At 38.6% G+C, this 16,255-nt stretch overlaps 1 protein-coding gene and 3 pseudogenes across 11 annotated transcripts in view; all 4 read right to left on the minus strand.

Annotated features, from left to right (window-relative positions):
* Positions 1–16,255, minus strand: part of MLIP (muscular LMNA interacting protein) — a 301,391-nt gene that overhangs the window by 33,403 nt on the left and 251,733 nt on the right. The window lies entirely within an intron of this gene.
* On the minus strand, positions 8,261–12,426 carry LOC132527398 (NADH-ubiquinone oxidoreductase chain 5-like; annotated as a pseudogene).
* LOC132528098 (ATP synthase subunit a-like) lies at positions 12,929–14,065 on the minus strand (annotated as a pseudogene).
* LOC132527208 (cytochrome c oxidase subunit 2-like) lies at positions 14,289–14,957 on the minus strand (annotated as a pseudogene).

Raw genomic sequence — 16,255 nt, forward strand, 5'->3', positions numbered from 1 at the left:
GCTCTGGCAATCACTCACACTGGCCCTTGGGTGTGTCACTTGGCATCTTTAGTCTTCAGTTTCCTCAGCTGGAAAGTGAAGGAAGTCAGGTGGCCTCGGGGGTTACTTAGTTCCTGTTCTGATATCTCCGTCCTATCCTGTCATTTAACCAGAGGCAGCCTGTGATTCCAGAGGGGAGAGGTCCAAGAGGGTGGTGATGCAGCTTCAGCGATAGATTTTTTTTGGGGGGAGGGGGAGCAGTTTCTTAAGAAAAATTAGTCAAGTACCAGCTTTTAAGCCCATTCTGTGGAATCCTGTACACATTATTTACATTTTCTGAGCCTCAGTTTCTCCATATGTAAAATAAAGGGGATAAAACCTACTTTATGATTGTTTTGAAACTGAAATAAAATACTGTCTACAAAGGAAGTGGTCTGTGGTCTACTTTTTATAAATATCAATTCCTCTTGCACAAAATCTTAGAGATGCCTCACCTCACTCCCTGCTTTCTTCTCACAAGTTCAGATGAGGCCAGAGAGGAAGAGCGGTCCAGCAGTCTTACTTCTTGCTAACTTTAAACCGTATTTCCCAATCCCAGTGGTTTCCTCAATACTCTGGCTTGCTTTCATTTTCTCAAGCTCATCCTGTTCCTTTTCTTTCCTGCCTGGAAAACTTTAACCATGCTGTTCCCTCTGCCTGGATGTCCAGCCCGGCCCCAACTTTTGCTTCCTTCCAAACCTCAGATAAGACATCATTTCCTTACTAAGCCTTTCCTGATTCATCACATGAGATCAGGACCTCTGTTCTATGTGCTCATAACTACTTGTTTTCTGCATAGCAGGTGTCACAACGATCATTTACAATGATTTTTTTTTTGCTTATTTGTTATATCTGTTTTTCCCAAATAGAGAAGAGGTACTTGGCAAAGGCCCTTGCTTTCCAATGCATGACCGTCACAGACACAGCTCTTTGCAAATAAGGGATACTCAATAAATCTTTGTGAAATGAATATAGTGTGCTTTGTCAACTGCCAGACTCCAGAGTTCCTAGATTTTGTGTTGAAATTAAAAAGTTGCAAGGTCTATGCTCTTTGTTATTGGTGGGGAATTAGGCTATTTGTTGGACAAGGATTTTGTAAACTTGAACCCAGTCACATAACTTAGTGTTCATTTTCTCCTTCTGAAGCTATGCCCAGTTATAAACTGCTTAGCTCAAAGGGGTGTTGCTTTATTCTTTATATATTTGTAGAAGATTTTTCACATCTTTAGATCTAAATATTTACAGCTTACATTAGAAAAGCAAGTTTTTATTTCGAAGCCCCTTCAGCCTTTGAAGCAGTTGATGAAAGTTAGAATTACTTTAAATGTTTCCGTTCTCCAGCTGAGTCATAATCTGCTTTAACTTCTGTTGATTGATTTTGTTAAAATATCAAAAGAAACCTCAGAAAAGAAATCTCATTTCAGAGGAGCTACTAAAAAATTTAACTCACGTTGGAAATATGTCTTTAATATTAATATTTTAATTCATTTATTGAATTTCTATAGGTTCGTGGGGTCAGTTCTCCAAGTAGCTATGCAATGATTGTACCAGTTAAGATAGTCTCAATAATGGTAAAAATATAAACTTCACAAATGGATTAAATTTGAAAATTAAGAAGTAGGAGATAAAAATAGGGGAAAAAAGAATGAGAAAAGTCAACATTAAAGGTGAAATATCCAAAACTTTTAAAGAAAGGATGGTCATGATCTAGGAAGCAGGCTAAAGCCAATTTATGGAGAGACCTGTCCCTCTGACCATCCTGGATATAAAAGTTTCTTTCCTTCCTTGGCTTCCTACCTCATTCATAGTCCGTGCACCTACCCCCTAATACTCTGTTATGTGAAAATAAAAGTCAGTAGGACCCAATTCCCTCAAAGATGTGACTGTCTATTACAATCGTTTTTTTTTTTCCCCTCCTATTTCTGAAACTGTACTTCTCATTCATAACACATTTTCTAGGTAGATTCCTCACTATTCTAATAGATGTCTCACCTTTGGCTTATTATAAGTGGAATGATCCTTTATGTAGAAAAGACAAATAATGGATGGAATTGGGCTGAAAACACCACCATTTTGCTCACTGAACTCTCATTTTTCATCACAGAGAAGTTATATTTCCTTTTTATTCTTAATCTACAATCTCAAAAGCAGCTGCTTGGAAAACAGCCTAATAAAACAGATCAGTAAATATTCTGTTGACATATCATAAGGATAAAATACATTTCAAGTAAAATACTTCATCTTTCTTAGTAAAAACATAATTCTAATATAAAAGATTGTTATATTTTAAAATCTCTTTTTATGAAAAAGACACTTTAATTTCTTAAAAAGTAAATCATAAGAAAGTGCATGTTGGCAGCTGTGGTATTTTTTCAAAGAGAAATGACTTTTAATGATTGAAGTAGTGCACTGGAAAAAAGATATGTACCTCTGATTCAATAAGTCCAAGAATACTGGATGTATAAACACTCAACCCAATTGTAAATGCTACAAGCACATAGGTACAATTTTGACTAAGAACTCAACCTTACATTTTACAACTTACTCTAATTAAAAAAAAAAAAATCCTGTGACCTAAGTATGTATATATACTATTTAACAGTTGTTTTTACTTACTAGGGGTTTTATGAGAAAAAAATCAATTATAATCAAACACTTATAAACATGTCAGTATAAACAGTTTTTCTTTGTAAAGTTATTTTTCATAATGAAGTTCATTTTCTTGCTGAATCATTACAGAATTTAAAAAGCAAAAGAGGAAACTTTTGCTATCATGGAGGAAGCATAGACTTTTCAATGGAGTAAATACTTTAAGATCACTCAGGCCAGTGGAAGTTCTGAGTTTAGAAGTTCCAACTAAGTCCCATTAATTTGCATTTGTCTAAGATCTCCAGGTAATTCTGATGCAGTCAGCCCAGTTTATCTCCAAGAGTAAGAGTTTTGGAACCAAACCCAATACGCTACTATTACTGATGAGAAAAAAGAAACCCACAGAAGGTTAGGTTGTTTATTTGAGGTGTTTCTTGTTTCTTAAGGTAGGATTGTATTGCTAAAAACTTCCCTCTTAGAACTGCTTTTACTGCATACCATAGGTTTTGGGTTGTCGTGTTTTCATTGTCATTTGTTTCTATGTATTTTTTGATTTCCTCTTTGATTTCTTCAGTGATTCCTTGGTTATTAAGTAGTAGTGCATTGTTTAGCCTCCATGTGTTTGTATTTTTTACAGATTTTTTTCCTGTAATTGATATCTAGTCTCATAGCGTTGTGGTCAGAAAAGATACTTGATATGATTTCAATTTTCTTAAATTTACCAAGGCTTGATTTGTGACCCAAGATATGATCTATCCTGGAGAATGTTCCATGAGCACTTGAGAATAATGTGTATTCTGTTGTTTTTGGATGGAATGTCCTATAAGTATCAATTAAGTCCATCTTGTTTAATGTATCATTTAAAGTTTGTGTTTCCCTATTTATTTTCATTTGGGATGACCTATCCATTGGTAGGAATGTAAATTGATACAGCCACTATGGAAAACAGTATGGAGGTTCTTTAAAAAACTAAAAATAGAACTACCATACAACCCAGAAATCCCACTACTGAGCATATACCCTGAGAAAGCCATAATTCAAAAAGAGTCATGTACCACAATGTTCATTGCAGCTCTATTTACAATAGCCAGGACATGGAAGCAACCTAAGTGTCCATTGACAGATGAATGGATAAAGAAGATATGGCACATATATATACAATGGAATATTACTCAGCCATAAAAAGAAACAAAATTGAGTTATTTGTAGTGAGGTGGATGGACCTAGAGTCTGTCATACAGAGTGAAGTAAGTTAGAAAGAGGAAAACAAATACCATATGCTAACACATATATATGGAATCCAAAAAAAAAAAAAAGTCATGAAGAACCTAGGGGCAAGACGGGAATAAAGATGCAGACCTACTAGAAAATGGAGTTGAAGATACAGGGAGGGGGAAGGGTAAGCTGGGACAAAGTGAGAGAGTGGTAGTGTATATATGGACATATATACACTACTGAGCCAAATGTAAAATAGATAACTAGTGGGAAGCAGTTGCATAGCACAGGGAGATCAGCTTGGTGCTTTGTGACTAGCTAGAAGGGTGGGATAGGAAGGGTGGGAGGGAGGGAGATGCAAGAGGGAAGAGATATGGGGATATATGTGTATGTATAACTGATTCACTTTGTTATAAAGCAGAAACTAACCAAATAAATAAATAAATAAAGCTAAAAAAAATAGAAACCCACAGAAAAAGAGTGAAGTATGTGACACAATAGCATTTATGTAAATTTAATTATAGACACACAAAATAATAATGCAACTTTTGAAAGAAAATATACTAAAAAAAAAAAACGGAAACAAAAAATCACTTCAGTATAGTTGCCTAGGGGAGGAAGGAAAGCAAAGTGAAAAATCAGAATGAAAGAGAATACATATGTGAATAAATTTGGAGGGATTAAAAGTAATGAATAGATTCTAATAAAAGAAAAAAGACAATATTAGATGAGAGTATTGTCCTACTAGCTATGTTGATGGATTATTTCTTTACTCCAGCACCAAAATTCTACAAATAATAGACAGCATGTTGAAAAATATATAAAACTGGGTACTTAAGGTGGAATGTGAAAGTTTCATTTACCAGTTGATCATGGTAACAATTCTATGCTAGAGATTCTATTTTTATTGCTATTTTATAGGTAAGGAAACTAAAGAAAGAGTTTGAATTGCTTTTCCAAATACAGACATAAAACAATTCATTTATTCAACCAAATTGTCAGTAACTGATATCTTATTATAAAGTCTGTAGACAAACTTTAAGCTGTATTTCACTATAGGTATACCCACTGATCAAATCAAAACACCTGCTAATGAGAAGGCTCAGTAAAAATAACTGAAACCATGTCATTTTTAAATATTTATTGATTGATTAAAATGGTTTGTTACATTAATACACCTATAAAATATTTACTTACAAAAAAGCTTTTTTTAAATAAAATTATTTTTAAAAATAGAAAAAGACATTGGTATACTTAAAAAGAAAATTTCTGGGAAAGATCAAGATGAATGGTTATCCTATGTAGGAGTATACATTTTCCTCTCTCTGTGGGAGAGCTTAAAGTCTTGCCCTAACATCTAGCAATGGTGACAGCAGCCTGGGCGTCTGCACTAGGAGTGGTCATGACCTTGGGGAGACAGCAGTGAGCAGTGGCTTGAAGTGAGATCTTAGTTCCCTGCCCAGGAATTGAACCTGGGCAGCCTGGGTAAAAACCAGGAATCCTAACTGCTAGTCCACCAGGGGATAGTGGCTGGAACTAGAGCCACCCTGGCTCTTGTCCCCCTTGAAAACAAGAATTCTTCAAGGAGACAGAAGCTGTAAAAATAGGCACAAAGTTTATTATTAGAGGCACAGCACAACATGTGGGAGAGCACACAAAGAAGCAGTTTATTTAAGACAGAAGCAAGGCAGAAATACACATCCAGAGAAGAGTGCAGGTGTCCTCCTGAATGAGGAGTGCACTAGGGAGGTGATTTAAATCACTTATATAGGGCAGTTCTTCTGGGTCTTTGTTTACCTCTGTCCGATCATCTCACTTAGTTTCCCACATCTGCCCTGGCCCAGGGCCCTCTCCGATACATGTATGCATCTTTTAACCAAGATGGATGCCAGTGTTGGGGGGCAGTCCTCTGGGAGATTGACAGCACCCAGAGGGATAGCATCCCCTGCTTTTTTGACCCCCAAGGAGCCTTTCTGCACATGTGCAGTCAGGGAGGTCCCCTTGACCCCAAGAATGATAGATGTGGTCATCTTATCCCTTTACTCTAGCAGAGCTCAGCTCCTGCTATTAACTTTTTCCTTGAAGTTGGAGACAAGCCCCAATTTACTCAGCTTGACAAATTCCAGCTGCTCATCCCCAGAGCCCATCTACCTCCTACCTCAGACAGGGCTGAGAAATGTTCTGGACAGGAAGAATAGAGGTGGCAGATGAATAACTACCTCTCTCCTGCTCTGAAGGGAAAGCTAGAGTGGAAGAGATTTTCAGAGGCTACTCCAGAGACAAGCACTGAAATATTCAAATTGAAAGTGCTGGAAATATAAGAAATAACATCCTGTCTCCATAGCCTATGGTTGTGCTAAATAAAAGGTCAAAAATGTAGGTGGGATAAGAAAAGAGGAAAAGGTGCACAAAGCTGAGTACTTCTGAGTACCCCCTGTGAAAGTGGGCCAGAAGAGTTAGAATTTGGGTTAGACTAAAAAGACAGGGCTACCTCAGAGATTGTGAGAGTGGAAGACAGAATAAATGAGGCAGAGGCTGGAGAAAAGGTTAAACATTTGGGAGAGCGATAAACTTCCCACAGATGCATGTTATATGCACGTAGGTTTTCTCACCTGAGGGTCAAGAAAGTAGCTGAGACCCCACGGCGATGTATTAATGGGGCCAGAGAAGAGGAGTCTTTCTAAATGAACTGAATTCTTAAAAACAGAGAGTGGTGGCACTAGACCTAAACACAAAAGATGTGTTGTGGGTGGTACTTTATTAGCTTTGAAGATAAACATTTTTAAATGCATTGCAAAATGGAGGAAAAATTGGCAAAATGACTCTAGATGAGAGACAATTTTAAGATAGTAGCCTCACACACCCAGACACAAATTCCTTGGTAGCTTTATTTTTTCAGCAGTTATAGGTAGCAAATCATAATTATCAAAAATAAAGAAAATTCTCTCTATTTTTGATAGCCAAAGTTTTGGTTTTCAGGATCCCGGACTTCAAATTTAGATCAGAAACATGGTATGTGTGGATATATATTTTATAAATCATGGAACCACATGTGTCATCTCAGACCCTGACATTTTAATACCAGCCTCTCAACTTTAAAAAGCCTGTCCCTGCTTCTCTTGGCCTGAGGGCTCTTTCTGAGGAGGAATGCTCCCCTCCCCAACCTCAGGTTGTCCAACTCTGAGTTGTCTGCTCTCCACTGGCTCCCAGAATCCCTTGGGAAACTCAAGCTCCAGTTAGCTACAGTGGCACCTTGCTTGGTGATACAGCCTTTATTTTACCCTTGTCTCAGTCTCCACTACCTTAATTGCTATTCCTTGGAACCTCCCAAATTAACTACTAATATATGAATCCTTTTCTCAGGGAAATCCAAACCAAGATATGACTGATTCTCATTACTTGCAGTAGTTCTGTCCCATAAAGTAACTACAACCATGGAATTAACAAATCCTGAACCATAGCTCTGAGAAGAAATACAGGATTGGGTTCCTGTGAGCTTCTAATTACATTTTCATCAGCCAATCAGACATCACCTTGTTTACCTTGTCTTCTGTTTAAAGACATCTGATTTAATATATATTATTGATTCATTAACACTGAACTCACAGCTAATAGCACCATAACTCATGCCTGAAGGAAGCTTACCTGACATGCACATTTTCTCTGTAAGGCACATCCATCACAACATTCTTGCACTTGAAACACTAGACAGCACTGCAGCATTAGGCTTAGGGGCCATTAAAAATAGCAAAATCACCAACAAAAAAGCACAATAATTCCAAACACGTGGGACCAGATGGTTCGTGAAAAGAACCATTACTTATAACGTAAGAAAAACAAAACAAAACATCACCTTGTTCACCTCAGCTGGGAACATGTGCACAGGTCAATCAAGTTTTCCACTGTTCCCATATGTCAACACATGACCACAGAAGTGCAGTGAGTACTGAATTTTTAGTGAGTAGGCAAATTCCCAAATATGGAATCTTGTGGAATTCCCTATGGCAAAGGGAGCAGGAACAGAAGAGGAGAGAATATGTAGACTCTCTAAGCTGATGGTTCTGAGATGGCCTCAGAATTTATCTGCTCCCAGAATGTAGGTAACAATAGCAATACATGCTATAGATGCTCCCATACATGCTATAGATGTTCAGGATTAGCTGACCTAGAGCCAATGAAGTCATGTCGTGCAGGTGAAGAAAGAAGGATGCAGTGATGTATTATAGGACTGATGGTCATGTACCAGCCAGAACTGAGGACACGCCAAAGGATATCAGCATCCTCATATAACAGAGGAAGGTCAGAGACCTCCTGGTACCCTGAGGTTTGGGTTTCTAATAAGGTTGTGCTAGGAGCATTTGTTTTAGGGTTAGTGGTAGAGTTTTTAGTAGTGTTATACATTTTAGAGAGTGAGAAGGTGGAGATTGTGTTTGAGTTTAATGGGTTGGGAGATTGGGTTGTTTACAATATAGGGGATTTTGGGTCTTTTAATGAAGAAGCTATGGGAATTGCTGCTTTATACAGTTATGGTACTTGACTGGTGATTGTTACAGGTTGGTCATTGTTTATTGGTGTTGTGGTGATTATGGAGATTACTTGGGGTAACTAAATAAGAGCATACCAAGGGTAATAGTGATAAGGAAAGACAAAAAGTAGAGTTTGATAAGGGCTTGTTGGTTTGAGGTTAGTATGGAAGCCTTTAGTTGAATAAAGTCTGTAGTTTTTGGTAAGATGATTTCTAGTCAAGCTAGGTCTAGTAGGGAGGTTGCTAGTTTTTGGTTTATTGATAGGTTTAGGTGAGGGGGTAGGCGATGTATGATTGTGGGGAAATATCCTAATAGAGTGGAGAATTTAATGGAGTTTGAGGGGTGTATATATTTTAAGTTTTGTGTTTTGAGGTTGATTTCGAATGCAAGAATAAAGCCTAAGGTCGTTATTATGAGAGCGGTTAGTTTTAGGTGTAAGGGTATGGTTATTAAGGGCATGGTCATTGGAGGAATATTGTTGGATAGAATGAATCCAGCGAAGATGCTTCTGATTAATAGGCGTTTGATAGGGTTAGTTAATAGGGGATTATTTTCATTAATGTTCATGAAGGGAGGGAAGCGAGGTTGTCCTAGTAGTGTGAAGAAGATGATGCACGTGCTATAAATAGCTGTGAGGGAGGTAGTGGTTAGAGTTAATAATAGGGCTCAGGCATTGGTATAAGACGAAGTGGCGGCTTCAATGATGGTCTTTAGAGTAGACTCCAGTGAGGAATGGTATTCCTGTTAGTGCCAGACAGCCAATGATAAGGGCAGTTGTGGTGAAGGGAAGGGCTTTGTATATTCCGTCCATTTTTCAAATGTCTTGTTCGTTGTTTAGGTTATGGATGATAGAGCCGGAACATAAGAATAATATAGCTTTGAAGAAGGCATGTGTGCAAATGTGTAGAAATGCTAGGTAAGGCTGGTTGAGACCAATTGTTACTATTATTAAGCCTAGTTGGCTGGAGGTGGAAAAAGCAATATTTTTTTTGATATCGTTTTTGGTGAGGGTGCAAATGGCTGTGAATAAGGTGGTGAGGGCGCCCAGAGAAAGAGTTATTATTTGAATGAGTTTGTTATTTTCTATTAGAGGGTGGAAGCGGATAAGTAGGAAAATTCCTGCTACAACTATTGTGCTTGAGTGGAGTAGGGCTGAGACTGGGGTGGGACCTTCTATTGCTGAAGGGAGTCAGGGGTGAAGTCCGAATTGGGCTGATTTTCCAGCTGCGGCTAGTACGAGTCCTATGAGAGGAAGGTTTAAGGAGTTTTGGTTGAGTATGAAGAGTGTTGTAAATCTCAAGTGTTTATGTTAGATAGAAATCATGCTATTGACATAAGGAATCTGATATCTCTGATGCGATTATATAAGCTTGAAGGGCGGCTGTGTTTGCATCTGTCCATCTGAATCATCAGCCGATGAGTAAGAAGGATATAATGCCTACTCCTTCTCATCCAATGAAGAGTTGAAAGAGATTGTTAGCTGTGATGAGGATAAGTATAGTGATGAGGAAGAGGAACAGGTATTTGAAGAATTGGTTGATGTGGGGGTCAGAGTGTATATATCATATTGAGAATTCTATGATAGATCATGTGATGAACAGTGCCAAGGGCATGCACATGAGTGAAAAGTAGTCTATTTTGAAGCTAAGTGTTAATTTAAGGGTTTGGATGGTAATTCAGTGTCAATTTGAAATAAGTGCTTCTCGGTTTGTGTGAAGATATATTATTGTTGGGATTAGGCTAGTGAAGAAGGTGGAAAGGACAATATTTTTTACATAGTGTTGGTACTTGTTGCTTTTGTAGAGGTTTGTGTTGGATATTATGATTGGGGCAGTTAAGATTAGTAATGTGAGTAAAGCAGAGGAAGTGAATAGGTTTATTACTTTTATTTGGAGTTGCACCGATTTTTTGGTTCCTAAGACCAATGGATAACTGTTATCCTTTAAAAGTTTGAAAAAGCCACATTGTTAGGTGTGGAGGCATGAGTTAGCAGTTCTTGCAATACTTTTTCGGTAAATAAGAAGTTTTGGTCTTCTGTCACTAGTTTCACAAACTAGTGTTTTTCTTAAACTATATTTACAATAAAGGGGACCTAGGACAATTTTGGGGTTTAGCGATAGAAGTAGTAGGAGAATGACGTGTAGGGCTACTAAAGCGCGCTCTCGCATGAAGGAGGGGGTGAGGTTGTTGATATGGTGAGTATGTTTGCCGCGTTCTGTTGTGATTAGCATATACAGGGAGTAGAGGGTGGTGATTACAATATTTGTTCCTATTAGGATAATAGTGAGGTTTGATCATGAGAAGGCTGATACAACCACGAGTAGGTCTCCGATCAGGTGGATGGTGGGGGGTAGAGCGAGGTTTGTGAGGCTTGCTAGTAGTCATCAGGTGGCTATTAGTGGGAGAAAGATTTGTGGGCCTCGTGCTAGGATTATGGTTCGGCAGTGGATTCGTCCATAGTTTGAGTCTGCCAGGCAGAATAGTATAGAGGATGTGAGGCCATGGCGATTGTTAGAGCGGTAGCTCCTATGTAACTTCAGGGGGTTTGGATAAGGATAGCTGCGATAACGAGTGCTATGTGGCTAACTGAGGAGTATGCGATGAGTGATTTTAGATCTGTTTGACATAAGCAGATAGAGCTGGTTATGATTATTCCTCACAAGGAGAGCATGAGGGAAGGGTAGGCTACACGTTCTCTCAAAGGGTTAAGCATTGATGTAATTCGTAGTATGCCGTAACCTCCAAGTTTTAGTAGTACAGCTGCAAGGACTATTGAACCTGCGTTAGGGGCTCCTACATGTGCTTTGGGTAGTCAAAGGTGTAGTCTGTACAGAGGTATTTTTACTAGGAAAGCTATTATACAGGCTAGTCATATGAGAGCATTGGATCAGGAAGTGGATAGTGGCTGGGCTCAGTGTTGTAATAATAGGAAATTTAGAGATCCTGTTGTATTTTGCAGATATGTTAATACTACTAATAAAGGGAGGCACCCGATTAGTGTGTAGAATAGGAAGTAGAGTCCTGCATTGAGTCGTTCTGTTTGGTTACCTCAGCGAGTAATAATAATGAGAGTGGGGATTAGTGTGGCTTCAAATATGATGTAGAATAGGATTAGTTCTGTGGCGGTGAATGTTATAATTAGGAGTGTTTGTAATATAATTAGTATTGTATATAAAGCTTTTTTCAGATGAGTGGTTCTTTGAGAAGGTGGGATTGGCTTGCTATTAGTATCAAGGGAAGAAGTCATATTGTTAGGATTAGGAGTGGTGTGGAGAGGGGGTCGGAGAAGAATGTTAGGGAGTAATTAAGGCTGTTGTCCTTGAGTTGATTCAGGAGGAGTAGGCTTGTAAAGCTGATTAGTAGGCTATGAGTTGTGGAACTAATTCAGATAAAGTTGCTTTTTGATAGTCAGGTTAGGGGTATTAGTATGATAGTGGGAATGATGAATTTTAGCATTGGAGGAGATTGAGGCTTTGTATGTAGTCAGTGCCGTATGTGTCGGAGATTATGACTAGTAGGGCTAGTCCAATGGCTGCTTCACAGGCTGTGAATACTAGGAGAATAATTGGTATCATGCTGGCCAAGGTGAAGTGTGAATTTAGGATTGTGAGGGCTGCTAGGATGAAGAGTGATACCATTATACCCTCTAGGCCGAGTAGTGCAGGTATTAGGTGGGATCGGTATAGTAATAGGCCTACAAGAGATATGGTGAAGGCTATTAGGATATTTATATGGATTAGAGACATTTGGTAATTGTGAGTTTGAATCACAGTCTAATGGGTCGAATCACTTGTTTTGTTTTAAACTAAGTACCATATTTGTCTCATTCTAAGCCCTTTTGGGTTCATTCGTAGGCTAAGCTGGCTGCTAGTAGGGAGATTAAGAATAACATTATAGTAAGTATTGTGCTTAGGTTGTTTGTTTGGGTTGCTCAGGGGAGGGGAAGTAGGAGGGCGATTTCCAAGTCAAAGAGAAGAAAGATAATTGCTACCAGAAAGAATTTTATGGAGGAAGGTAGGCGGGCAGATCCTAGAGGGTCAAATCCGCATTCATAGGGGCTTGTTTTTTCTGCATACATGTTTAGTTGAGGGAGTCAAAAAGCGATAAATACGAATAGTAAGGCTAGTGTTGTATTTGTTAGTAGTCTTAATAGAAGATTTATTGTTCTTTTTCGGAGTGTACCAAAACTAACTAATTGGAAGTCAGTTGTACTTATTAATACTAAAAGGACTATGAAACTCATCAATAGATAGATACGTAGAGAAATAGTCATACGACATCTACGAAATGTCAGTATCAAGCAGCGGCTTCGAAACCGAAGTGGTGATTTGATGTGAAGTGGAATTATATTTGGCGTATGAAACAAATGATGAGAAAAGTGGATCTGATGATGACGTGTAGTCTGTGGAAGACTGTGGCCACAAAGAAAGTGGACCCGTAGATTCCATCTGAGATTATGAATGGGGCTTCGTAGTATTCTGATGTTTGGAGTAGGGTAAAATAAAGGCCGAGTATGATTGTGATGAAAAGGGCTTGAAGTATATGTTTGCGGCTTCCTTCTCTGAGACTGTGATGGGCTCAGGTGATAGATACACCAGAGGCTAGTAATACAGAGGTGTTAAGGAGTGGGACGTCTAAAGGGTTTAAGGGGTGGATGCCTATTGGTGGCCAGCATCCACCTAGTTCGGGAGTGGGGGCAAGGCTTGAGTGGTAAAAGGCTTAAAAAAAGCCTGTGAAAAATAGGACTTCTGATAAGATGAATAAGATTATTCGGTATCGAAGTCCTTTTTGGACGGTTGGTGTGTGGTGGTCCTGGAAAGTGTTTTCTCGGATGATGTCTTGCCATCATTGACACATTGTTAGGATGTTTGTGAGTAAGCCCAAGATTAGTAGAATTATTGAGTTGAAGTGGAATCATATGATTAGGCCTGATGTTATAAGAAGTGCTGAGAGAGCTCCTGTGAGGGGCCAAGGACTGGGGTTTACTATGTGGTATGAGTGGGTTTAGTGGGTCATTATGTATTGTCATGCAGGTATAAGCTTACTGGGACAGTGAATACGTAGGCTTGAATTAAGGCGACAGCGAATCCCAGGATGGTTAACAGAGTAAGAATGGAGAATGTGATGAGAGCTGTGAATAGGCTGGTGCTTATTAGTGCAAGAGTTGTTTTTCCAATTAGATGTAATAATAAGTGGCCTGCTGTAATGTTGGTGATTAGTCATACGGCTAGTGCTACTGGTTGAATAAGTAGGTTAATAGTTTTGATAATTACTAATATGGGAATGAGGAAAGTGGGTGTGCCTTGTGGTAGAAGGTGGGCTAAGGATGTTTTTGCTTTGTTGCGGAAACCTGTAATAATGGTGCCAGCTCATAGAGAAATAGCCATTCCTATGTTTATTGAGAGTTGTGTGGTAGGTGTAAATGAGTGGGGTAATATTCCAAGAAGATTTGTGGAGGCAATAAATAGAAGTGAGATAAGTATTAGAGATCAGGTTTGTCCTTTAATGTTATGTGTATTTATTAACTGTTTTGATGTAAGTTTGGTTAGTCATTGTCGAATGGAAATTGTGAGATTGTTAATTAGTTGATTTGGTGTTGGGAATAACATAGTGGGGAATATAATAATTAGAGTGGTGATAAGGATGCCTAGTATTACTGGGACCATGAAAGGGGTAAATAGATTTTCGTTCATATAATGTTTCAAGGGGTTTGTTGTTTTTGTGTTTTGGTGAATATTAATTTGGGGTTGGGGGAGTAGAAATGTTTTGAGATTTTTAGTTGGAATAGTGTGAAGAGGGTTAGGAATATAGATAGGATAGTAAGGAGTCATGTTGATGTATCTTGCTGTGGCATATCATTAAGGGGAGCTTTGGCTCTCAATCTTTAACTTAAAAGGTTAACGCTAGTTTAGCTTCTTAATGAGATTATAGTATGGATGCAGATCATTTTTCAAAGTTCTCTAAGGGTACTAGTTCGAGAACAATTGGTATAAAACTATGATTTGAGCCACAGATTTCTGAACATTGCCCATAGAATAAGCCTGGTCGTGTTGATATTAAGGTTGTTTGGTTTAGGCGTCCAGGGATTGCATCTGTTTTTAGGCCTAGGGAGGGAACAGCTCATGAGTGTAGCACGTCTTTGGAGGAGACTAGTATTCGGATTGTTATTTGTATAGGTAAGACTATTCGATTGTCCACTTCTAGTAGTCGTAGTTCTCCTGGTTTTAGGTCTGATGTTGGGATTATGTAAGAGTCGAAGTTTAGGTCTTCATAGTCGGTGTATTCGTAGCTTCCGTATCATTGGTGGCCTATTGTTTTTACAGTCAGAGAAGGGTTATTAATTTTGTCTATTATGTAGAGGATTCATAGGGAGGGTAAGGCAATTAGAATTAAAATGGTGGCTGGGAGGATAGTTCAAACAGTCTCTACTTCTTGGGCGTCTATTGTGCTGGTATGTGTTAGTTTGGTTGTAAGTATTATGGTGATGATATAGAGGACTAGGGAGCTAATTAGGAAAATAATTATTAATGTATGATCATGGAAGTGTAGGAGTTCTTCTATAATGGATGATGTTGCATCTTGGAAGCCTAGATGAAAGGGATATGCCATGGAGATATACAGAATTTTCACTTGTGACTTAACTTTGACAAAGTTATGTAAGGCTTTACTAATATCTCATTTATAAAGAAAGACATAGTTGTTATGGTGTTGGCTTGAAACTGATTAGAGAGGGTTCAATTCCTTCCTTTCTTGATCATTTTGGGTTGACATATGCTGGTTCTTCAAATGTGTGATATGGTGGAGGACATCCATTTAGTCATTCAAGGTTTGTGGAGGTGAGGTCTACTGTTAATACTTCTCGTTTGGATGTAAATGCTTCTCAGATAATGAAAATTATTAGTATAACTGCTGTTAGTGAGATGAAAGAGCCTATTGATGAAATAGTGTTTCATGTTGTGTAGGCATCTGGGTAGTTGGAATATCATCGAGGTATGCTGGATAAGCCTAAGAAATGTTGTGGGAAGAATGTTAGGTTTACACCTACGAATATAATTATAAAGTGGATTTTTGCTCATGTTGAGTTAAGTGTGTATCCTGAGAATAGTGGGAATCAGTGGACAAACCCTCCTATGATGGCGAAGACAGCTCCAATTGAAAGTACATAGTGAAATTGGGCGACTACGTAGTAGGTATCATGGAGAACAATATATAGTGATGAATTAGCTAGAACGATGCCAGTTAGGCCACCTACTGTGAAGAGGAAAATAAAGCCTAGGGGTCATATTAGATCAGGGGATCATTTAATATTCCCTCCGTGAAGTGATGCTAATCAACTAAAGACTTTTACTCCTGTGGGGATAGCAATGATTATAGTGGCTGATGTAAAATATGCTCGCGTGTCGACGTCTATACCAACCGTGAATATATGATGAGCCCATACAATAAAGCCTAAGAACCTGATAGAAACTATGGCTCAGACTATTCCCATATACCCGAAAAGTTCTTTTTTTCCTGAGTAGTAAGTTACAGTGTGTGAAATTATTCCGAAGCCAGGTAAGATTAGACTATATACTTCGGGGTGGCCAAAGAATCAAAATAGATGCTGATACAGGATTGGGTCTCCTCCTCCTGCAGGGTCAAAGAAGGTTGTGTTTAGGTTCCGGCCAGTTAATAGTATGGTAATTCCGTCTGCTAAGACGGGTAGTAATAGGAGTAATACTGCTGTGACTAGGACTGATCATACGAAGAGGGGTGTTTGGTATTGGGTTATAGCGGGTGGTTTTATGTTAATGATAGTTGTAATGAAATTGATAGCTCCGAAGATTGAGGATACAATGGCTAGGTGTAGAGTGAAAATGGTAAGGTCTACTGAGGCTCCTGCATGTGCTAGGTTTCCGGCTAAAGGG

This window comes from Lagenorhynchus albirostris, chromosome 10 (genome assembly GCF_949774975.1).
Source record: "Lagenorhynchus albirostris chromosome 10, mLagAlb1.1, whole genome shotgun sequence".
NCBI classification, from domain to species: Eukaryota; Metazoa; Chordata; class Mammalia; order Artiodactyla; family Delphinidae; genus Lagenorhynchus; species Lagenorhynchus albirostris.